The sequence below is a fragment of the Arachis hypogaea genome, chromosome 3, assembly GCF_003086295.3.
Source record: "Arachis hypogaea cultivar Tifrunner chromosome 3, arahy.Tifrunner.gnm2.J5K5, whole genome shotgun sequence".
Lineage (NCBI taxonomy): Eukaryota > Viridiplantae > Streptophyta > Magnoliopsida > Fabales > Fabaceae > Arachis > Arachis hypogaea.
In genome coordinates, this window is record NC_092038.1 from 44,509,601 (window position 1) to 44,534,987 (window position 25,387).

The 25,387-nt window shown below is 36.3% G+C and overlaps 2 non-coding genes across 2 annotated transcripts; both read right to left on the bottom strand.

The window, feature by feature from the left end:
* Positions 1 to 1,882: 1,882 nt before the first annotated feature.
* On the bottom strand, positions 1,883 to 1,990 carry LOC112794011 (small nucleolar RNA R71). Its single transcript, XR_003198694.1, has one exon. It is a non-coding gene; the product is annotated as a small nucleolar RNA R71 (small nucleolar RNA).
* Positions 1,991 to 23,772: 21,782 nt separating this feature from the next.
* On the bottom strand, positions 23,773 to 23,880 carry LOC112793435 (small nucleolar RNA R71). The gene has a single exon (XR_003198126.1). It is a non-coding gene; the product is annotated as a small nucleolar RNA R71 (small nucleolar RNA).
* Between the last annotated feature and the right edge of the window lie 1,507 nt (positions 23,881 to 25,387).

The following is a 25,387-nucleotide window of genomic DNA, read 5'->3' on the forward strand; positions in this document are numbered from 1 at the left end:
TCTCATCAATTTAGCTGTTGAATGTAATGTCCTGCTGAAGCTTGGCTAGCCATGTCTAATTTCTTTAGACTAAAGCTTTAGACTAACAATGCATGATTCCTGGAATTCTTATTAAAAATTTTGAATCTCTTTATTTTCTTTTCCATATAATTTTCGAAAAATCACAAAAAATTTTTATAAAATCATAAAAATAAAAAATATTTTATGTTTCTTGTTTGAGTTTACTGTCTAATTTTAAGTTTAGTGTCAATTGCATGTTTCTGTTCTTCTTGCATTTTTCAAATTCATTCATGTGTCTTCATTAATCTTCAAGTTGTTCTTGATGATTTACTTGCTCTGATCTTTAAATTCTCTTGTTTTGTGTGTTTTGTTGTTTCTTACACGCATTTTCAAATTGTTATAGTCCTTAGTATACAAACTTCTAAATTTGGTGTCTTGCATGCATTGTTTATTTGATCTTAGTTGCTGTTTCTCATCATCAAAAATTCAAAAATATTTTCAAAATGGCCAGTGAAGAAGGAAAACTGGCGTTTAAACGCCAGCCAGGGTACCTGGCTGGGCGTTTAACGCCCAAAAGGGTAGCATTTTGGGCGTTAAACGCCAGAATGGATACCATTCTGGGCGTTTAACGCCAGGATGACACAAGAGGGAAGATTCTATTTTTAATTCAATTTTTTTCATGTTTTTCATAATTTTTCAAAAATCAAATCTTTTTCAAATCATATCTTTTCAATCATATATTTTCAAAATCAATTTCTTTCCATTCTCAAAAATACTTGCTAACAATTAATGATTTGATTCAACATTTCAAGTATGTTGCCTTTTCTGTTGAGAAAGGTTTAATGTCTGAATCATATCTTTTAAATTTCTTGTTAGCCAAGTCATTAATTTTAAAAATCAAATCTTTTTAAATTATTTTTCAATCATATCTTTTCAATCATATCTTTTTAAAACTATATCTTTTTAATCATATCTTCTTAACCACATCTTTTTCAAAATAGTTTTCAAATCATATCTTTTTTATTTCTAATTTCAAAATCTCTTTTCACAATCACTTAATTTCTTTCCCAATCTTAGTTTTCGAAAATCATTCATCAAATTTTCAAAATTTCTTATTTTAAAATCTTTTACTTTGATTTCAAAAATTCTTCCCCTCTTCTCACATCCTTCTATTTATGGACTAACACTCCTCCTCAATGCACAATTCGAACTCTATCCCTCTTGATAAGTTCGAATTCTTCTACCTCCTCCTTCTATTCTTCTTTTCCTCTGACACCTCAAGGAATCTCTATCCTGTGACATAGAGGATTCCATACTTTCTTGTTCTCTTCTCTTTCATATGAGCAGGAGCAAAGACAAAAGCATTCTTGTTGAGGCTGATCCTGAACCTAAAAGGACCTTGAAGCGGAAGCTAAGAGAAGCTAAAACACTACTCTCTGTAGAGGACCTAACAGAAATCTTCAAACAAGAAGAAGACATGGCAGCCGAAAACAACAACAATGCCAATAATGCAAGGAAGGTGCTGGGTGACTTTACTGCACCTACTCCCGACTTCTATGGGAGAAGCATCTCTATCCCTGCCATTGGAGCAAACAACTTTGAGCTTAAGCCTCAATTAGTTTCCCTAATGCAACAGAATTGCAAGTTCCATGGACTTTTATTGGAAGATCCTCATCAGTTTTTAGCTGAATTCTTGCAAATCTGTGACACTGTCAAGACCAATGGGGTTGATCCTGAGGTCTACAGACTTATGCTATTCCCTTTTGCTGTAAGAGATAGAGCTAGGATATGGTTGGACTCACAACCTAAAGAAAGCTTGAACTCTTGGGAAAAGCTAGTCAAAGCCTTCTTGGCAAAGTTCTTTCCACCTCAAAAATTGAGTAAGCTTAGAGTGGAAGTCCAAACCTTCAGACAGAAGGAAGGTGAATCCCTCTATGAAGCTTGGGAAAGATACAAATAATTGATCAGAAAGTGTCCTTCTGACATGCTTTCTGAATGGAGCATCATAGGTATCTTCTATGATGGTCTATCTGAATTGTCCAAGATGTCATTGGATAGCTCTGCTGGAGGATCTCTTCATCTGAAGAAGACGCATGCAGAAGCTCAAGAACTCATTGAAATGGTTGCAAATAACCAATTCATGTACACTTCTGAAAGGAATTCTGTGAGCAATGGGACGAATAAGAAGAAAGGAGTTCTTGAGATTGATACTCTAAATGCCATATTGGCTCAGAACAAAATATTGACTCAGCAAGTCAATATGATTTCTCAAAGTCTGTCTGGAATGCAGGCTGCACCAGGCAGTACTAAGGACGCTTCATCTGAAGAAGAAGCTTATGATCCTGAGAACCCATCAATGGAAGAAGTGAATTACATGGGAGAACCCTATGGAAACACCTATAATCCTTCATGGAGAAATCATCCAAATCTCTCATGGAAGGATCAACAGAGACCTCAACAAGGTTTCAACAACAATAGTGGTGGAAGAAACAGGTTTAACAATGGCAAGCCTTTTCTATCATCTTCTCAGCAACAGACAAAGAATTCTAAGCAGAGCCACTCTGACTTAGCAACCATGGTCTCTGATCTAATCAAAACCACTCAAAGTTTCATGACAGAAACAAGGTCCTCCATTAGAAACTTGGAGGCACAAGTGGGTCAGCTGAGTAAGAAAGTTACTGAACTCCCTCCTAGTACTCTTCCAAGCAATACAGAAGAGAATCCAAAAGGAGAGTGTAAGGCCATCAACATGGCCAAATTTGGAGAGGAGAAAGAGGTAGTGATTGCCACTGAGGAAGACCTCAATGGACGTCCACTGGCCTCCAATGAGTTCCCTAATGAGGAACCATGGGAATCTGAGGCTCACACTGAGACCATAGAGATTCCATTGGATTTACTTCTGCCATTCATGAGCTCTGATGAGTATTCTTCCTCTGAAGAGGACGAAGATGTCACTAAAGAGCAAGTTGCTAAGTACCTTGGAGCAATCATGAAGCTAAATGACAAGTTATTTGGTAATGAGACTTGGGAGGATGAACCCCCTTTGCTCACTAAAGAACTGGATGACTTGACTAGGCAGAGATTACCTCAAAAGAGACAGGATCCTGGGAAGTTCTCGATACCTTGTACCATAGGCACCATGACCTTTAAAAAGGCTCTGTGCGACTTAGAGTCAAGTATAAACCTCATGCCTCTCTCTGTAATAGAGAAGCTAGGGATCTTTGAGGTACAAGCTGTAAGAATCTCACTAGAGATGGTAGACAATTCAAGAAAACAAGCTTATGGACTTGTAGAGGATGTTCTGGTAAAGATTGAAGACCATTACATCCCTGCTAATTTCATAGTCCTAGAGACTGGGAAGTGCATGGATGAATCCATCATCCTTGGCAGACCCTTCCTAGCCACAGCAAAGGCTGTGATTGATGTTGATAGAGGAGAATTGATCATTCAAGTGAATGAAGAATCCTTTGTGTTTAAGGCTCAAGGATATCCCTCTGTAACCATGGAGAGGAAGCATGAAGAGCTTCTCTCAAAACAGAGTCAAACAGAGCCCCTACAGTCAAACTCTAAGTTTGGTGTTGGGAGGCCACAACCAAATTCTAAGTTTGGTGTTGAACCCCCACATTCAAACTCTAAGTTTGGTGTTGGGAGGTTCCAACATTGCTCTGAACATCTGTGAGGCTCCATGAGGGCCGACTATCAAGCTACTGACATTAAAGAAGCGCTTGTTGGGAGGCAACTCAATGTTATATTTTTCTATTTTCTATTGTTATTTTATGTTTTCTGTAGGTTGATGATCATGTGAAGTCACAAAAATAATTGAAAAAGCAAAAATAGAATGAAAAACAGAAAGAAAAACAACACACCCTGGAGGAAAAGCTTGCTGGCGTTTAAACGCCAGTAAGGGCAGCAAATGGGCATTTAACACCCAGTCTGGCACCATTCTGGGCATTTAACGCCAGAAAGGGGCACCAGACTGGCGTTTAATGCCAGAAAAGGGTAGCAGCCCGGTGTTTAATGCCAGGATTGGCAGAAAGAGCGTTTTACACGCTACTTGGTGCAGGGATGAGCTATCCTTGACACCTCAGGATCTGTGGACCCACAGGACCCCCACCTACCCCACCACTCTCTCTCTTTTCTTCACCCATTCACCAATCACCTCAATACCTCTTCCCCAAAAACCCTTTACATATCAAATCCCACCATTCTCTTCACCACTCACATCCATCCTTCATAAAACCCCACCTACCTCACCATTCAAATCCAGACCATTTTCCCTCCCAAACCCACCCATAATGACCGAACCCTACCCCTCTCTCCACCCTTATATAAACCCTTCTTCACTCCTTCATTTTCACACAACCTAAACACTACTTCTCCCCCTTGGCCGAACCACAAAGCCCCCTCCATCTCCTCCATTCTTCTACTCCTTTCTTTCTTCTTTTGCTCGAGGACGAGCAAACCTTCTAAGTTTGGTGTGGTAAAAGCGTTACTTTTTGTTTTTCCGTAACCATTTATGGCACCTAAGGCCGGAAAAACCTCTAGAAAGAGGAAAGGAAAGGCAAAAGCTTCCACCTTCGAGTCATGGGAGATGGAGAGATTCATCTCAAGGGTGCATCAAGACCACTTCTATGAAGTTGTGGCCATGAAGAAGGTGATCCCCGAGGTCCTTTTCAAACTCAAAAAGAGTGAATATCCGGAGATCCGACATGAGATCCAAAGAAGAGGTTGGGAAGTTCTTACCAACCCCATTCAACAAGTCAGAATCTTAATGGTTCAAGAGTTCTATGCCAATGCATGGATCACCAAGAACCATGATCAAAGTGTGAACCCGGACCCAAAGAATTGGCTTACAATGGTTCGGGGGAAATGCTTAGATTTTAGTCCGGAAAATGTAAGGTTGGCATTCAACTTGCCCATGATGCAAGGAGATGAACACCCCTACACTAGAAGGGTCAACTTTGATCAAAGGTTGGACCAAGTCCTCATAGACATTTGTGAAGAGGGCGCTCAATGGAAGAGAGATTCAGGAGGGAAGCCGGTTCAACTGAGAAGGCATGACCTCAAGCCCGTGGCTAGGGGATGGTTGGAGTTTATCCAACGCTCAATCATTCCCACTAGCAACCGGTCCGAAGTTACTATAGACTGGGCTATCATGATTCATAGCATCATGATTGGAGAGGAAGTAGAAGTTCATGAGGTTATATCCCAAGGACTTTATAAGGTGGCAGACAAGTCCTCTACCTTGGCAAGGTTAGCCTTCCCTCATCTCATTTGTCACCTCTGTAATTCAGTTGGAATTAACATAGAGGGAGACATCCTCATTGATGAGGACAAGCCCATCACTAAGAAGAGGATGGAGCAAACAAGAGATCCCACTCATGGACATGAGGAAATTCCTTATCATGAAATCACTGAGATGCCTCAAGGGATGCACTTTCCTCCACAAAACTATTGGGAGCGAATCAACACCTCCCTAGGAGAATTGAGTTCCAACATGGGACAACTAAGGGTGGAGCACCAAGAACATTTCATCCTCCTCCATGAAATTAGAGAAGATCAAAGAATCATGAGAGAGGAGCAACAAAGACAAGGAAGAGACATTGAGGAGCTCAAGCACTCCATAAGATCTTCAAGAGGAAGAACAAGCCGCCATCACTAAGGTGGACCCGTTCTTTAATCTCCTTGTTCTTTATTTTTTTGTTTTTCGAAAATTATGCTTTATGTTTTATTTATGTTTGTGTCTTATGATCATTAGTGTCTTAGTGTCTATGCCTTAAAGTTATGAATGTCCTATGAATCCATCACCTTTCTTAAATGGAAAATGTTCTTAATTGAAAAAGAGAAGAATTGCATGAATTTTGAATTTTATAACAGATTAATTATTTTGATGTGGTGGCAATACTTTTGATTTCTGAATGTATGCTTGAACAGTGCATATGTCTTTTGAATTTGTTGTTCATGAATGTTAAAATTGTTGGCTCTTGAAAGAATGATGAAAAAGGAGACATGTTACTGAGGATCTGAAAAATTATCAAATTGATTCTTGAAGCAAGAAAAAGCAGTGAAAAGCTTGCAGAAAAAAAGAGAGTATATGCGAAAAAAAAGAGCAAGCAGAAAAAGCCAATAGCCCTTTAAACCAAATGGCAAGGATAATAAAAAGGATCCAAGGCTTTAAGCATCAGTGGATAAGAGGGCCTACAGGAATAACATCCTGGCCTAAGCGGCTAAACCAAGCTGTCCCTAACCATGTGCTTGTGGCGTGAAGGTGTCAAGTGAAAACTTGAGACTGAGTGGTTAAAGTCGTGATCCAAAGCAAAAAGAGTGTGCTTAAGAACCCTGGACACCTCTAATTGGGGACTCTAGCAAAAATGAGTCACAATCTGAAAAGGTTCACCCAGTTATGTGTTTGTGGCATGGATATATCCGGTGGTAATATTGGAAAACAGAGTTCTTTGGGCCACGACCAAGACTCATAAAGTAGCTGTGTTCAAGAATCATCATACTTAACTAAGAGAATTAATAACACTATCCGGATTCTGAGTTCCTATAGAAGCCAATCATTCTGAACTTCAAAGGATAAAGTGAGATGCCAAAACTGTTTAGAGGCAAAAAGTTAAAAGCCCCGCTCATCTAATTAATACTGATCTTCATAGATGTTTTTGGAATTCATTGTATATTCTCTTCTTTTTATCCTATTTGATTTTTATTTGCTTGGGGACAAGCAACAATTTAAGTTTGGTGTTGTGATGAGCGGATAATTTATACGCTTTTTGGCATTGTTTTAGTATGTTTTTAGTATGTTTTAGTTAGTTTTTATTATATTTTTATTAGTTTTTATTTAAAATTCACTTTTTTGGACTTTACTATGAGTTTGTGTGTTTTTCTGTGATTTTAGGTATTTTCTGGCTGAAATTGAGGGATGATGAGCGGATATTTTATACGCTTTTTGGGGGTAATTTCATGTAGATTTTAGCAGGTTTTAATTAGTTTTTAGGAGAATATTATTAGTTTTTAGGCAAAAATCATATTTCTGGACTTTACTATGAGCTTGTGTGTTTTTCTGTGATTTCAGGTATTTTCTGGCTGAAATTGAGAGAGCTGAGCAAAAATCTGAGTTAGGCTGAAAAAGGACTGCTGATGCTGTTGGATCCTGACCTCCCTGCACTCGAAATGGATTTTCTGGAGCTACAGGAGTCCAATTGGCGCGCTCTCAACGGCGTTGGAAAGTAGACATCCAGGGCTTTCCAGCAATATATAATAGTCCATACTTTGCGCGAAGATAGACGACGTAACTTGGCGTTGAACGCCAAGTTCATGCTGCTGTCTGGAGTTAAACGCCAGAAAAACGTCATGATCCGGAGTTGAACGCCCAAAACACGTCATAACCTGGAGTTTAACGCCAAGAAAGGCCTCTACTCGTGGATAGCTTTAGTCTCAGCCCCAGCACACACCAAGTGGGCCCCAGAAGTGGATTTCTGCACCAATTATCTTAGTTTACTCACATTCTGTAAACCTAGGTTACTAGTTTACTATTTAAACAACTTTTAGAGACTTATCTTGTACCTTATGACATTTTCAGATCTGAATTACATACTTTTTGACGGCATGAGTCTCTAAACTCCATTGTTGGGGGTGAGGAGCTCTGCAGCGTCTCGATGATTTAATACAATTCCTTTGTTTTCCATTCAAACACGCTTGTTCTTATCTAAGATGTTCATTCGCGCTTAATTGTGAAGAAGGTGATGATCCGTGACACTCATCACCTTCCTCTATCCATGAACATGTGCCTGACAACCACCTCCGTTCTACATCAGATTGAATGAGTATCTCTTAGATTCCTTAATCAGAATCTTCGTGGTATAAGCCGGATTGATGGCGGCATTCATGAGAATCCGGAAAGTCTAAACCTTGTCTGTGGTATTCCGAGTAGGATTCTGGGATTGAATGACTGTGACGAGCTTCAAACTCCTGAAGGCTGGGCGTTAGTGACAGACGCAAAAGAATCAATGGATTCTACTCCAACCTGATTGAGAACCGACAGATGATTAGCCGTGCTGTGACAGAGCATAGGAACGTTTTCACTGAGAGGATGGGAAGTAGCCATTGACAACGGTGACACCCTACATAGAGCTTGCCATGGAAGGAGCCTTGCGTGTGTTGAAGGATTTCAAGGAAGAGTTGAAGTCAAAGGACAAAGCATCTCCAAAACTCCAACATATTCCCCATTACTGCACAACAAGTAACGCTGTTATTCTCTTTTATTTTTATAATCAAACCTAGTAATTTCATTAAATCCTTATTGGCATCCTGACTAAGATCAATAAAATAAACATTGATTGCTTCAACCCAATAATCTCCGTGGGATCGACCCTTACTCACGTAAGGTATTACTTGGACGACCCAGTGCACTTGCTGGTTAGTTGTGCGAATCACAAATTCGTGCACCAAGGGACCTGAGCAAAAATCTGATTCAGAGGCTGAAAAGGACTGCAGATGCTGTTGGATTCTGACCTCCCTGTATTCGAAGTGGATTTTTTGGAGCTACAAAAGCCCAATTGGTGCGTTCTTAATTGCGTTGGAAAGTAGACATCTTGGGCTTTCCAGCAATATATAATAGTTCATACTTTGCCCGAGATTTGATGGCCCAAACAGGCATTCCAAGTCAGCTCAAGAATTCTGGCGATAAACGCCGGAACTGGCACAAAAGTAGGAGTTAAACGCCCAAACTGGCACAAAAGCTGGCGTTTAACTCCAAGAAAAGTCTCTACATATGGAAGCTTCAATGCTCAGTCCAAGCACACACCAAGTGGGCCCGGAAGTGGATTTTTATGTCATTTACTCATTTCTGTAAACCCTAAGCTACTAGTTCTCTATAAATAAGACCTTTTGCTATTGTATTTTCATCTTGGTTCTTCTGGTTCCCTCTCTGGGGCCGAAGCCAATGATCACCATTAATACTTATGTATTTTCAACGGTGAAATTTCTACACACCATAGATTAAGGTGTGGAGCTTTGCTGTACCTCGAGTATTAATGCAATTACTATTGTTCTTCTATTCAATTCAGCTTATTCTTGTTCTAAGATATTCATTCGCACCCAAGAACTTGATGAATATGATGATTATGTGACACTCATCATCATTCTCACTTATGAACGCGTGCCTGACAACCACTTCCGTTCTACATGCAAATAAGGCTTGAATTTTTATCTCTTGGATTCCTTAATCAGAATCTTCGTGGTATAAGCTAGAATTGATGGCGGCATTCTTGAGAATCCGGAAAGTCTAAACCTTGTTTATGGTATTCCGAGTAGGATTCAAGGATTGAATGACTGTGATGAGCTTCAAACTCGCGATTGTGGGGCGTTAGTGACAGACGCAAAAGAATCACTGGATTCTATTCCGACATGATCGAGAACCGACAGATGAATAGCGTGCTGTGACAGAGCGCGTTGAACATTTTCACTGAGAGGATGGGACTGTAGCCATTGACAACGGTGATACCCAACATACAGCTTGCCATGGAAAGGAGTAAGAAGGATTGGATGAAGACAGTAGGAAAGCAGAGAGACAAAAGGGACAAAGCATCTCCATACGCTTATCTGAAATTCTCACCAATGAATTACATAATTATCTCTATCTTTATTTTATGTTTTATTCATCTTTTAATTATCAATCCTCCATAACCATTTGAATCTGCCTGACTAAGATTTACAAGATGACCATAGCTTGCTTCATACCAACAATCTCCGTGGGATCGACCCTTACTCGCGTAAGATTTATTACTTGGACGACCCAGTGCACTTGCTGGTTAGTTGTGCGAAGTTGTGATAAAGAGTTGAGATTGCAATTGAGCGTACCATGTTGATGGCACCATTGATGATCACAATTTCGTGCACCAGAAGCAAAATACATTGCGCCATTGTCTTGATGTTATGCACATTGAAAAAAAATGTATGTGATAACATTATTATGACTTTAGTAGACATTCCAGGAAAGTCCAAAGATCATGCAAATACTCGTTACGATCTCAAAGATACATAAGAAAAAAAACTTCAACCAAAGGAGATAGATGGTGGCAAGAACGCAAAAATTTCTAAGGCTTGTTTTAACCTTACTACTCAAGTAAAAAGAGAAAAAGATATCAGGCTACAAAATTCATGATGCTCATTTTATGTTGCATTATTTGTTGCAAGTAACTATAAAATGCACAATGCAAAATTAAGTAGCTGACCCTTTAATTTATCTAGGTTCATTCTTTTGTTTCTTGTCCCAAAAAGTTGTTGAAAATGATACAATATATCATTTGGAAGTAGATATTAGAGAAATTTTGTACCAATTGAAAAGAATATTTCCTCCTAGTTTCTTTGATATAATGGTACATTTGTCTATTCATCTGGTAAACGAATTGAGGTTGGGTGGCCCAGTTCAATTTAGGTGGATGTACCCTATCGAGAGATATTTGTGTAGGTTAAAGTTTTACGTTCGCAATATATAAGAGCCGCCCTGAAGGTTCAATTGCTAAAGGATATTTAGCCGAGGAATGCTTGACATTTTGATCAAGGTATTTAAGTCCTGATGTGAATACAAGGCTGAGTAAGAGATACAAAATAATGATAATTGCAGTAAAGGCGAAGTATGTCATGATAGCTATTTGGCATGCTTGGGGCGACCAATTTGTGGAAAGAGGAAAGGGCAACCTTTTTCTCTAGATACCAACTAAAAAATGCATGTTCATTGGTACATCTTATTCAATTGTGATAAAGTTAAAGACTACATAAGGTATTTTTCTTATATATCTTCCAATTACCAATTCTTTATTAGGAAACATAACTAACACACTTTTTAACTCTATATAAATGCTATTTGAACTGGACTTATAGGCTGCTTCTAAGAAAAAAAATGAACCACCTACTCAAGTAGAAATGTTTGATGAGACTCGCCAAAGCACAAAGAGAAAATCATTGGATGAAGATCCTTTGGATGTTATTGTAAGTATTGGGAGTTAATTTGGTTAAAATAGGTTATGAATTTCTTGTGTCTTGGAAATTTGTCCATCACTTGTGGTTACTTTTATCCTTGCAGTTGAGTTAATAAATCTTGATATTATTCTTAATTTCTATTATTTGTTTTGATGTTGTCAAATGATATATGTTTTTAATCCAATTGTATAATTACTCTTTTTTTATTATTATTTTTCTTCACATTAATATAGGCACATTTGCAAGCTGGGAATAAAAAGTCTAAAGAATCATCAATTAGAGCTTTTCAATCCATATCTGGGAAGGAGAAGTCAGGGAAAGTGTGATGTCACAGAAGAGTTACCACACCAACTTCGTTGAAAAAAAATGAAGAAATTGCCACTCTTAAGCAGCAATATGCAGGCTGCAGTTGAGAAAGCAAAATTAGAGGATAAGGTTGATGTGATGTAAAAAGAAGTAGATGAACTAAAATCACTTGTTAAGATGATGCTGCAACAAAAAACTTAGGAGTGGACCTTGAGATGTTAGCTACTCAACTAGGAAGCACTTTAGGCTATCTGAACAATGATGCGCATGACGAGGTATTATTTGTTGTTAAAGTTTCTATATGTTATCATATCTTAGATAATGGTTGATTATAATGATGTTGATTCAATTGTTTTGTGTATCCAAATAGAAGAATGTTATGATATATATGTTTGTCCTCTCTCTCTCAAACATTTTTATTTAACATTATTAGTATTAAAGGTATGTAGTTTTATATTTGATTTATTTTTTTGTTTACAGGAAAACTATGTTAAAGGGAAAATCGAACTTGATCAAGGTCAAATTTTTAAGAGCAAATGTTACAGAATAAAAGTCATGAACTTGTGGACATGATGATAAATCTATTTGCTACTTAGCTATTTCAACTTTTTTTGTTATTATATTTTTTGCAAAATTAGATTATATAGTTCGAGGTTGTCATGACTTAGGCTATAGTATTATGGTATTTTGAAAAATAATGATGATATAAGTACAAGTAGTTATGACCTAGACTAGTATTATGTTATCTTGCAATGATAATATAATGTGATTGTGGATCTTATAAAAATTTTTATAAGTCAAATTTGATAGAAAATATTCAATTATTTTTCTCTAGTGACTTGATTCAAATAGTTTAGATTATTTATTGACACTAAATAATTAAAAAAAATTGGAATTAATTTCATTCACGATAAAACTATTGTAAATAAAGAATTATATCTTACAAAAAAACCGTTGTCAAAAGTTACAAAAGACAATGGTGTTAAAACCGTTGTCAAAGATGATTACATAATGAAAATGGTATTAAAACCATTGCCAAAACACGACACTAATGGTAACACTTTAAAACCGTTGTCTTAGACGACTATAAAATGGCAATGGTATTAAAACCATTACCAAAAAATGACACCAACGGTAACACTTTAAACTCGTTGGCTTTGTGAATAATAAAATTACAACAGTTTAAAATTGCTGTCTATCCAGTTACGGTTTTAAACCGTTGGATTATTAATGCGAACGGTTCTAAACTGTTGCTTATCGAGTAACGGTTCGAAATTGTTATTTAAAATTTCTCTTCAAAATCGTTGTCTATGCAAATAACTTTGGTAACAATTTTATTTGTTACCATTGCCTTAGGTAAAAAACCGTTGCCTAAAGTTTTAGAAATGATTTTTCGATCTACGGCAATGGTTTTTAATCGTTGTGAAAATCCTTATTTGTTGTAGTGTTATTTTTCACACTAATTATCTATATAGTCGGTCACAACATCCGTTATTCGTATCCCACTCTAGTGATTCGACAACTTACAACAACCTAGAAGGTGTTACATTATTCACTAAGAATTCTTCAATCATCTCATCTTTATACAGCATCTTCTCCATGCGTATGACTTTTTGAGGAGTTGGAAACTAATAAAATTTTTCTAACAAATACTCATTTATATAGAACGAAAACTCTTCTTTCAGCGACCTTACTTTCACATACATAACTTTAAACCCCTTGAATGATGACCTATACAAACTAAAAATCATCTTATTAAGAGTACTAGCAAAATTTACCCATACCACTCTTTCACACCCTTAGCATAGAAAAGAGCAAAAAATACCTCTAAAGAGGGCTCCACCTCCGAATGTTCTATTAGAATTTCAAACGCCCCACGAACGCTCATGCATTTGGTACAACTACGATAATGCACAATTCAGTTGGATAAGAATACCACATTGAAATGGAGTAAAAGGAGACTTCACCCCTAGTTCCATAAACAAGCAGGTATACACATAAAAAAATTTAACTTTGATATCTTCATCTCTCCTAACCCACTCAGAACTACCTAGTCGTCCAACAATTTCCTCATCATTAAACCAAGACACATAATCCCTCACAGGTAAACCTACCCACAAGTAAGGATCACCACTATTGGGAATAAACTCCTCGTCTACCACTTTATCGTCCTTATCCTTTCCTTTTTTTTCTTTTCCATTCTAAAAGTTGCTAAAAAGATAGAGAAGAAGAAGATAAAGCAAAACAGAAGGTTATGAACTCCACTAATCTTTCCTATTCATATTTTCTGAAATATCCAAAACCTAAAAGGCCTAAATATTGGAAAATTAGAGGATAATAAACCCAAAACCCACTCCATCCCAAAAAAACATACAACCCCTGAAATCAACGATCACGATGATCACCATTTCACTTACTAAGGCTATCACACCGTTGATATATTCCCCACTAACATGGGAAAAGTAATGACATTGGTAACTGCAAATAATAATTATGAATATCTTTTCATTTCTTGTTAATTTCAAATATAACTTATTTTCTATAATTACCTCTTACTTCTAGAAAATTCTATTATTGTATTTCGATTGAGATAAATTGACCTTAGGGATGTATCATTCTATTAAATAACTGATTTATAGATTGGGGATTATGATTTGTTAGATAGAACACGGTTATACCATCCCTACAAATAAATTATTTTAATAAGAAATGTGTTTATTATTTTGTTAGCAAAAGATTATATAAGAACTAAGAAACAGAATTCTACCGAAAGAGGAGGTTGTTACAAGTAACCTCCGCACTACACTAAGTGACCAAAAGATTTGGTCAAATAAATTAACCGCACTGTAATACAACTCAAACCTAATTCACTCTATATAAACAGTCGTTCAAAACAAAGAGAGGTATACTATTCACTCTGAATAACACTACACTCATCTCTTACTCATACTTATTTGAGCGTCAGAATACCATTGCAAGTGCTCACCGCCACTGTTTCTTTGAAAGTCGATGTATACCTCTTCCACTTCAGGAAAAAGAGAGCTCATTCTCTAAACAGGACAAGTTATACCTATCACCAGGCTTATGCAAAAATAGAGAAAAAATAAAATAATTATGTAAAATTCATATAGATATATGGGCTTTTTCTTTAAATAAATAAATAAATATTTTTATACATTTACAAAAATTGGAAAAGTTGCATATTTATGCTATAAATGTCATTTTACAATATCAATTGTGTTGACAAGTAATATAACACTTTGCATTAGGGGGTTGCTAATGAGATATTATTCATTTATTTATTTTTTATTTTGTACCAAAGGGAGCCATTTTCGCAACCGAAGTTGTGGTTTGGGATAATTTTTGCTGAATTTAAATTGCAATAGTGTATCATAAACTCATACCCAAATAAGCATATAATATAAAACATCTGTTTTTATTTTGGATGGAGGATGGAGTGAGACAAATATTTAAGTAACTATACTCGTCTTAAATATTTATGGGTTGTCTTAAATTTCATTCTATTATTTATGAGTATTTTAATTTTTGCTCCATACACAAACCTGCAAGTGTATACCTACCTTGTACCTACTTCATTCTGTCTCACCTTGGAACCTAATTGATTTATAAATTTTTTTAGAAAAATTGATAACATACAAATAAACAAATTGAAATGAACTAATCAGTTCCAAACATGATTAAATACTTTATAAACATAATTAAGTATAAAGATAATATTAAATTATTCATAACTACATATAATATAGAAAAATAAGTAAATCTTACTCATAAATAATACACACATATACACGTATACACATACGAGGCAGAGCAGGGTGGGTAATAGGATGGGCGATCATTATCTATACCCACTCCATACCTAAACAAAAATAAATAGGTTTTACCCAAATATATCTCATACCTGATTAACTGTTGAAAATATTCACCTGTTGGTTTGGATTTATCCGAATTGTTATCCCTAAATTTAGTTGAGAATTAGTAAAAATTTTGTAATCCTAGTGATACTCTTTATAAAGAGAAGAGATTACAAATTTTGTGATGCATGAATAATGGCACAATTAGATGAAAAATTATAACTGATAATTCTGACCATAAAAAAATTAAAATTAACTTGTAATCATAAAAGATGAATTCCAATAAACAAATCTGATCATAATTATAAGGAATTATTTCTGTATTCTTCTTTTTCTTTTTCATAAATAAGAAATAGAAGTGGTTTGTGTAAGAAGGGGTGGAATGGATGAGAAAAGAAAGAATTTGGAAAATGAATTAGGAGATTGGAGGTTGTGGATACGAGTATTAAAAATTAGTGATGAGATATGGTTAGAGTTTGGGAGTGGTTAGGTTAGGTTAGAAAGGTAACTTAAAAATTTTAATAGTTTGTTAGAGTTTGAATACTTTTATCTACTAAAACTAATCTTTCATGGTTACAAGTTAGTTTTAATTTTTATGGTTAAATTTATCAGTGTTATAATCATTTATGGTTGGTTTTGGTACTTTATGTATATATATGTATATCCTAATGCTAAAATAGATAAAAATATTCTTGAGAGCATAATATTTACATGTTATAGGCAAATGAATTTGTATCAATAGAATAATCTTACCAAGCTAAAGAAATTAGAGTTAGTGAATTTGGGTCATCTTAGTGGTTAACGAATATATCAAGCCATGTACAGGTATCCAGATAAGCTTACTAGTCAAGGATTTCGGTACAAGATATTTTGGATTGAAAATTATATACACGTTTCAACGATGTTCAATTATCATTGCCAAAATCAAGAGTAATGAAGTATAGAGTTATATATCCAAGTTGAAGATATAGTGGGTAGCTCAAGTGGTTTAATTCTCAGTGTTGATGTTGAATATTCTGATATTTACATTCAAATGCATGGTCCAATCTAATCAGATAATCATCAACATTATGACATTTATGCAACTTAGTTCTAAGAGAAGTCCTTGTGAAATGGTATTGTTGTTGAAATACTTGTTAATTTTTCGATTAATAAGGATGAAAAAGTTCTGCCAATAAATTCTTCAAGTGATAGTGATGACGAAGAGGTTATTCAAGAGACTTCGATAATCTTTGTTCAAAAAATGACAAAAGCTTTGGCAATACCACCACTTCAATTTGCCCACTATGGTGGCCAAAATATAGAGATTCCAAGTCATTATCTCTTATTCAACTTAGAGGCAATTCATTTCAAAAAAGATATTATCGTACAAAGTATTTCTTTAAATAAAGTAAAACTAAACTTGAGGTTGGGTTAAAATTTTCCAATAAATATGTGGTATCACTTGCTGTCAAGAACTATAACTTTTGTCAAGCAGCTAAATTCAAGATGGAATTGAGTCAAACCATATTCGAAAGTATAACAACTCACATACGTGTTAGTCAACATCTATGCGCTAAGATCTTAGATAACAATATCATATGCAAAGCAATCTAAGAATGGTGAAAACTTATGCGATATTGTAATAGTTCCAATAAAATGCTACAAGGGTCTATTGAGGCAACTTACAAGTATGACTTACAACTTACAAGAATTTTCTCTTTGACCTCTAAAACCTCACCAGGTCTCCTTGTATGACAATCTTGCAATTGGAGGGGCGTAGAACTTCTTTCAGCTAAGCTAAAATAGACTCTAATTAGGATTGGGATATATCTTAGAGGACAACCTTAAAGTTTATGGAATAACTCTTCAAAAAAATAAAAAACTTATTTGTTGGGATAGACTCGAAAAAACATGAATCTATGTTTGGATTCCTCTAGTAATTTGGCATAGTCAAGTTGTAAAAGAAGAAAAACACTTACACTAATAGTAATAAACCTAGGGGCAGGGGAAAGAAACTTTCGAGAAAAAAAAACGTTACTTTCTGTAATTAACCTGCATCACTACCTATAAGCATGAAATACCATTGTTACTACCTAATCACTTAGCTTGGAAAAATTGAAAATCGCTAGCACCAAACCAATATACACAAAACGCTAATGCCTATGAAAAGTGATCAAAGCATCATCATCGTACTACGCACCCTTAGTCGACAAAGACAACAAAATCTTCTCTCTCTTCTGCACCGGCAACATCCGTTGCAAGGCCAAATGTCTCGATCTTCAAGACCTAATCTTGGAATCTGAACTCTACAGCATCGAAAGTCTCAATTTCGAGCTTGTCAACCTCTAGTTTTAGAGTGGGTTCATCCTCCTCATGGATTAGAGTGGTTGCTACTTCAAGATTATTCTTAGGGAGTTTTTTCCTTTTGTTTGTTTTTATATATCTTGTGCTTTTCTGTTTTTTGTTTTCTTTTACTTTTTATTCTCTTCATAAGCTTTTTGTCATTTAAAAAATAGAAGAATTATTTTGTCAAAAAATAAAAAAAATGATTTAAAAAAATAATTTCTTCTTATCCTATATGTTGAAGTGGGGAAAGGTTCAGGAAGAGAAATTAAAAGAGCTTTACACTGAAGAGTTGTGACTAGAGAACTATAAGCTTTCTCTTTCAGTATGAAAATGAAATCAAATTTACATTCTAACTAACTGATACAATTACAAGCCTAATTATAAATACACCCTAACTATTGCATAACAACCTCATAACTAACTGTGCCATGTCAGCATCACTAAGCTAACTAATTCTACTAATACAGCTACTCATCATCCTAACTAATTTTACCCTCTCTCAAGTAACATGCCATCTCAAGCTAGAATCGATGTTGTCTATCATTCTAAGCTTGTTTTGACAAGAGTGAAACTGATTAGGAGCCAATGCCTTGGTTAGAATGTCAGCCACTTGATTGGTGGTGGAGACAGGTAGTAGATTAGTGACTTGTTTTAGCCATTTGTCTCTCACAATGTGGCAATCCATCTTTATATGTTTGGTTTTCTCATGGAATACTGGATTAGCAGTAATGTGTAGTGCTAATTGGTTATACAGTAAATTCCAATGAGTTTAGTTAGCTTCACCTTTAAATCTTACAACACATGAGCGATCCATTATGCCTCGCGAGTGACCATAGCTAAAGCTCTATATTCAACTTCACAAGAGGAACTGGCAACTGTACTCTGTTTCCTACTTTTTCAAGATACGATCGAAGTACCAATGAAGAAGCAATACCCTGAAATTGATCTTCTTGTGTCCGGACACGTACCCCAATCACTGTCGTTAAAACAGTGGATGTGAAATTTGTGCTAACTGCAAACATCAATCCCTTTGTTTGTGTGACTTTCAAGTATGTTAGAACTCTCAACCCTGCTTCAAAGTGCATATCTGTAGGGCATTTCAGGTACTAACTTAACTTTCCAACAACATATCCAATCTCTGGCCTAGTGTTGGTAAAATAGAGTAGCTTTCCAACCAATCTTCTGTATTTTGAGTTTGATGGTAGTGGTGTCCCTGAAGTTTTTGTCAATTGGCTGGTGTAGTCCATGGGGTTTCAAAGCTGGTTTGGCATTGAGCAACTCATATTCTTTTAATATATCAAAATAGTACTTCTTTTCATGCATTGGAATCCCCCTCTTGCTGTGACACACCTCCAAACCAAGAAAGAAGTTCAATTCACCAATATCATTGATTTTGAACAAATGATGCATGTGTTATTTGATGAAGTTGATTTTGGTAATGTCATTACCTGCAACAACCACGTCATCTACATAAACCAAGATTACTGTAAAGCCATAATTAGTCGATTTGGTGAAGAGATTATAGTCACTTTGAGATTGATGATAACCATTTGAGAGGAAGGTGAAAGTGAGCTTGGTGGTCCACTGAAGGCTGGCCTATTTCAGGCCATAGAGAGAATGGTTTAATTTGTAAACCATGCGTGAATCAGAGAGGGAAAGTCTTGGAGGAGGCCTCTTGTAAATCTTTTCTTCAAGGGTGCCATGCAAGGTTGTATTGACATCTAATTGGTGCAAAATCTAACCCTTCACAGCAGCAATGAAGATCAAGAATTCAGAGGATGGTTGTTTTTACAATAGGGCTGAAGGTTTCAAAATAGTCCACCCTAGTAGTTTAAGTGAAGCCCTGTGCCACCAATCTGGCTTTGTGTCTCTCAATGGTTCCATCTACATTGAGTTTGAGTTTGAATACCCACTTAAACCTCATTGTCTTTTTTCCAGTTGGAAGAGGAGTTAGAGTCTAACTTTGATATTCTTTTAGAACATTTAATTCCACATTGATTGCTTCTCTCCATTTTGGGTTATTGACAGCCTCAGCATAGCACTTGGGTTCAGTGTTTGATTGATATATTCAATAGAGGACTTACATAATGGTATAAGAGGCAAAGGTGAATCCGATATTACTGACTCAAACAATAATAGGGTGGAATGCTCAAATAAATTTTATTTTAAGTCATGAATCAGTTTAAATTAAAGTTCAAAGAATCTTTCATGAAAAAAAGTGTTGAATGAGTTTTGTTAAATTTTGGTATAGCTGATGAAATAGATCAAGTTACCATGCATTAAAAATCAGCAAGATATGTTGGTCTTTTTGTTTCTCTAGTGGATCTTCTTAGTGGTTGTGTGATGTGAGGTTTGATGAGCGGATAGTTTATACGCATTTTGGCATTGTTTTTAGGTAGTTTTTAGTATGTTTTAGTTATTTTTTGCATATTTTTATAAGTTTTTATGCAAAAATCACATTTCTGGACTTTACTATGAGTTTTTGTGTTTTTCTGTGATTTCAGGTTTTTTTGGCTAAAATTGAGGGACCTAAGCAAAAATCTGATTCAGAGGCTGAGAAAGGACTGCAGATGTTGTTGGATTCTAACCTCTTTGCACTCAAAGTGGATTTTCTGGAGCTACAAAAGCCCAATTGGCACGCCCTTAATTGCGTTGGAAAGCAGACATCTTGGGCTTTCTAGAAATGTATAATAGTTTATGCTTTGCCTAAGATTTGATGGCCCAAACTGGCGTTCAAACGCCACCCAGAGACCATTTTCTGGCGTAAAACACCAGAACTGGCACCAGAACTGGAGTTAAACACCCAAATTGGCACCCAAGCGGGCGTTTAACTCCAAGAATGGCCTATGCACGTGAAAGCTTTAAAGCTCAGCCCAAGCACACGCCAAGTGGGCCTCGGAAGTGGATTTCTGCACTATCTACTCATTTTCTGTAAACCTAGTTTACTATTTAGTGTAAATAGCACTTTTTACTATTGTATTGGGGTCTTCTTTGGAACCCTTGAGATTTATGATCATCTTTGGGGAGGCTGGCTATTCGGCCATGCCTAGACCTTTTTCTCTTATGTATTTTCAACGGTGGAGTTTCTACACCTCATAGATTAAGGTGAGGAGCTCTGCTGTTCCTCATGAATTAATGCAAGTACTATTGTTTTTCCTTCAATTCATGCCTACTTCTTCTCCAAGATATACTCTTGTACTTAATTCAGTTAAGTCAGACTGAAAGGGTGACCCGTGACAATCGTCCACTATCTTCAGTACTCGCTTAGCCAATATCCGCGTGACTGACAACCACAAAGCGGTCTACATGATGTTCAGCGTAGTCATTGGACGCCAGCCAAAGTATACTCTCTTGGGTCTCTGATCCACAGATTCGCATCGTCTCTCCTGACAACAGAGCATCCGACCCCGTGATTAGGATCTTCGTGGTATAGGCTAGAATCAATAGACAGCATTCCTGAGATCCGAAAAGTCTAAACCTTGTCTGTGGTATTCCGAGTAGGATCTGGGAAGGGATGAATGTGAGGAGCTTCAAACTCACAAATGTTGGGCGTAGTGACAGTGCGCAAAAGGATCAACGGATCTTATTCCGACACAAGTGAGAACCGACAGATGATTAGCCCTGTGGTAGCTGTGCCTGGTATTTTTCTTCCGAGACGAGAAATCCGACAGTTGATTAGCCGTACAGAGACTGTAGCCAGACCATTTTCACTGAGAGGATCATACAGCTTGCCATGGAAGGGAGCATGCATGATTGGATGAAGACAATAGGAAAGCAGAGGTACAGAAGCAACAAAGCATCTCCAAACGCTTATCTGAAATTCCCACCAATGAATTACATAAGTATCTCTATGTTATTTTCCGTCTTATCTATCTTTTAATTATCAATACCTCATAACCATTTGAATCCACCTGACTGAGATTTACAAGATGACCATAGCATGCTTCAAGCCGACAATCTATGTGGGATCGACCCTTACTCGCATAAGGTTTTTTTACTTGGATGACCCAGTGCACTTGCTGGTTAGTTGTGCGGAGTTGTGAAAAGTGTGAACACAATTTCGTGCACCAAGATTTTGGCACCGTTGCCAGGGATTGTTCAAGTTTGGACAACTGACGGTTCATCTTGTTTCTTAGATTGGGTAACCTTCTTTCTTGTTTCAACCTTTGTTTTCTTTTCAAAAAATTTTCGAAAAAAAATTTAATAAAATCATAAAAACAAAAATAAATAATATTTTGTGTTTCTTTTTTGAGTCTAGTGTCAAATCCTAAGTTTGGTGTCAATTGCATGTTTTTTATTTTCTTAAGTTTTCAAATAAAAAATATGCATTGTGTTCTTCTGTGATCTTCAAGTTTTTCTTGATGATTTGCTTTGTTCAATCTCATGATTTTCTTGTTTTGTGTTTTATGTTTTTTTCATATACATTTTCGAATTCATAGTGTCTAAACATTCAAAATTTCTAAGTTTGGTGTCTTGCATGTCTTTCTTTTCTCAAAAATTTTCAAAAATAGGTTCTTGATGTTCATCATGATCTTTATAGTGTTCTTGTTATTCATCTTGATATTCAAAGTGTTCTTGCATGCATTAGTGGTTTGATCTTAGATTCTTATGATTTGAGTCATTTTGTGTTTTTCTCTCACCTTATTAAAAATTCAAAAAAATAAAAAATATATATCTTTTCAAGTAAATAATACAGAGAAATGAAGATTCAGAACATAAAGCAGAAGAATCACAGAGAAAAAGAGCTCACTGGTAATAAAACGCCAGTAAAGAGGCACTCTGAGCGTTAAACACCAGAATGGCTATCATTCTGGGCGTTTAACGCCAGTAAAGCTATCATTCTGGGCATTAAACACCAGAATGGGCAGCATTCTAGGCGTTTAACGCCCGGTAAGGAAGGATTCCTGGCGTTTAACACCAGTCAGGGTATCTGGCTGGGCGTTAAACGCCCAAAGAGGCAGCCACATGGTCGTTAAACGCCGGAATGGATATCATTCTGGGCGTTTAATGCCAGGATGACACAAGGGAGGTAATTTCATTTCCAAATCAAAATTTTTCAAATTTTCATGTTTTAATTCATAATTTTAAAATATTATCTTTCTACATTTTAAAAAATCCTTGCTAACAATTAATGTTTTGATTCAAAAAAATTGCAGGTTTGTTACTTTCTTGTTAAGAAATGTTCAATCTTTGAATTTTAGAATCATAACTTTTAGTTTCTTGTTAGTCAAGTCATCAATTTTAAAAATCAAATCTTTTTCAATCATATCTTTTCAATCATATCTTTTTAAAATCACATCTTTTTTAATCAAATCTTTTTCAGTCATATCTTTTTAAATTTGGATTTCAAAATCTTTTCTCTAACTTCTCATCTTTTCAAAATTATTTTCAAATCTTTTTCAACTAACTACTATTTCTTATCTTTTTTAAAATCACCTAACCACTTTTCAACTTCCACTTTCTGAAAATTACTAAGCACTTTTTCATGTTTATTTTTTATTAACTAATTATTTTAGTTTTAATTTTCAAAAAACTCTCTCTCATCTCTTTCTATTTATTTGCTAACACTTCTCTTCTACTTATAATTCGAACCCTCTTTCTCTCTCTCTGTGTTCGAATTCTTCTTATTCTCTCTCTACCTCAGTCTTCTATTCTTATTTTCTTCTGACACATCAAGGAATTTCTATACTGTGACATAGAGGATTCCACCACTCCCTTTTATTCTCTTCTTTTTCATATGAGCAGAAACAGGGATAAAAACATTCTTGTTGAAGCTGATCCTAAACCTGAAAGAACTCTGAAGAAGAAGCTAAGGGAAGCTAAAGCACAACAATTCAGAGAGGACCTTTTAGAAAATTTTGAAAAAGAAGTAGATATGGCAGCCGAACCCAACAACAATGCAAGAGATGCAAGGAAGTTGCTTGGTGACTATACTGCACCAACTTCCAACTTCTATGGAAGAAGCATCTCAATTCCTGCCATTAGAGCAAACAACTTTGAGCTTAAGCCTTAATTAGTTTCTCTAATGCAGCAGAATTGCAAGTTTCATGGACTTCTATCGAAAGATCCTCATCAGTTCTTAGCTAAATTCTTGCAAATCTATGATACTGTTAAGACCAATGGGGTTGATCTTGAGGTCTACAGACTTATGCTTTTCCCCTTTACTGTAAGAGATAGAGCTAGAACATGGTTGAACTCACAACTTAGAGAAAGCCTGAACTCTTGGGACAAGTTGGTCAATGCTTTCTTGACCAAATTCTTTCTACCTCAAAAGATGAGCAAGCTTAGAGTGGAAGTCCAAACCTTCAAACAGAAGGAAGGTGAATCTCTCTATGAAGCTTGGAAAAGATACAAGCAATTAACCAAAAGGTGTCCTTTTGACATGCTTCCAGAATAGAGCATCATATGTATATTCTATGATGGTCTGTCTGAATTATCTAAGATGTCATTGGACCATTCTGCTGGTGGATCTCTTCATCTGAAAACACCTGTAGAAGCCCAGAAACTCATTGAGATGGTTGCAAATAACCAGTTCATGTACACTTCTGAAAGAAATTTCGTGAATAATGGGATGACTCAGGAGAAAGGAGTTCTTGAGATTGATACTTTGAATGCCATATTGGCTCAGAACAAAATATTGACTCAGTAAGTTAATATGATTTCTCAGAATCTGACTGGATTGCAAGCTGCATTCGGCAGTGCTAAAGAAGCCTCCTCAGAAGGAGAAGCCTATGACACTGAGAATCCTGCAATGGAAGAGGTGAATTACATGGGAGAATCCTATGGAAACACCTACAATCCTTCATGGAGGAATCATCCAAATTTCTCATGGAAGGATCAACTGAAGCCTCAACAAGGCTTCAACAACAATAATGGTGGGAGAAATAAGTTTGGTAATAGCAAACCTTTTCCATCATCTTCTCAGCAACAGACAGAGAATTCCGAGCAGAGCCTCTCTGGCTTAGAAAACATAATCTCTGATCTATCTAAAATCACTCTCAGTTTCATGAATGAAACAAGGTCCTCCATCAGAAATTTGAAGGCACAAGTGGGTCAGCTGAGCAAAAGAGTTACTGAAACTCATCCTAGTACTCTCCCAAGCAATACAGAAGAGAATCCCAAAAGAGAGTGCAAGGCCATAACTATAACCAAAATGGCCGAACCTGGAGAGAGTGAAAAGGCAGTGATTCCCAGTGAGAAAGACCTCAAGGGACGTCCACTAACCAATAAGGAGTTCTCTATTGAGGAACCAAAGGAATCTGAGGCCCATACAGAGACCATAGAGATTCCACTAAACTTACTATTGTCATTCATGAGCTCTGATGAATATTCTTCCTTTGAAGAGGACAAAGACACTGTTGAAGAGCAAGTTGCTCAGTATCTAGGAGCAATCATGAAGCTGAATACCAAGTTATTTGGTAATGAGACTTGGGAGGATGAACCTCCATTGTTTATCAATGAACTAAATACATGGATTTAGCAGACATTGCCTCAAAAGAAACCGGATCCCGAAAAGTTCCTAATACCTTGCACCATAGGCACCATGACCTTTGAAAAGGCTCTGTGTGACCTGGGGTCAGGTATCAACCTCATGCCACTCTCTGTAATGGAGAAACTAGGGATCTTTGAGGTACAAGCTGCAAGAATCTCACTAGAGATGGCAGACAAATCAATGAAATAAGCTTATGGACTTGTAGAGGATGTCTTAGTGAAGGTTAGAAGCCTTTATATCCCTGCTGACTTCATAATCCTGGACACTGGGAAGGATGAGGATGAATCCATCATCCTTGGAAGACCCTTCCTAGCTACAGCAAGGGCTGTGATTGATGTGGACAGATGAGAGTTAGTCCTTCAACTAAATGAGGATTGCCTTATGTTTAAGGCTCAAGGATCTT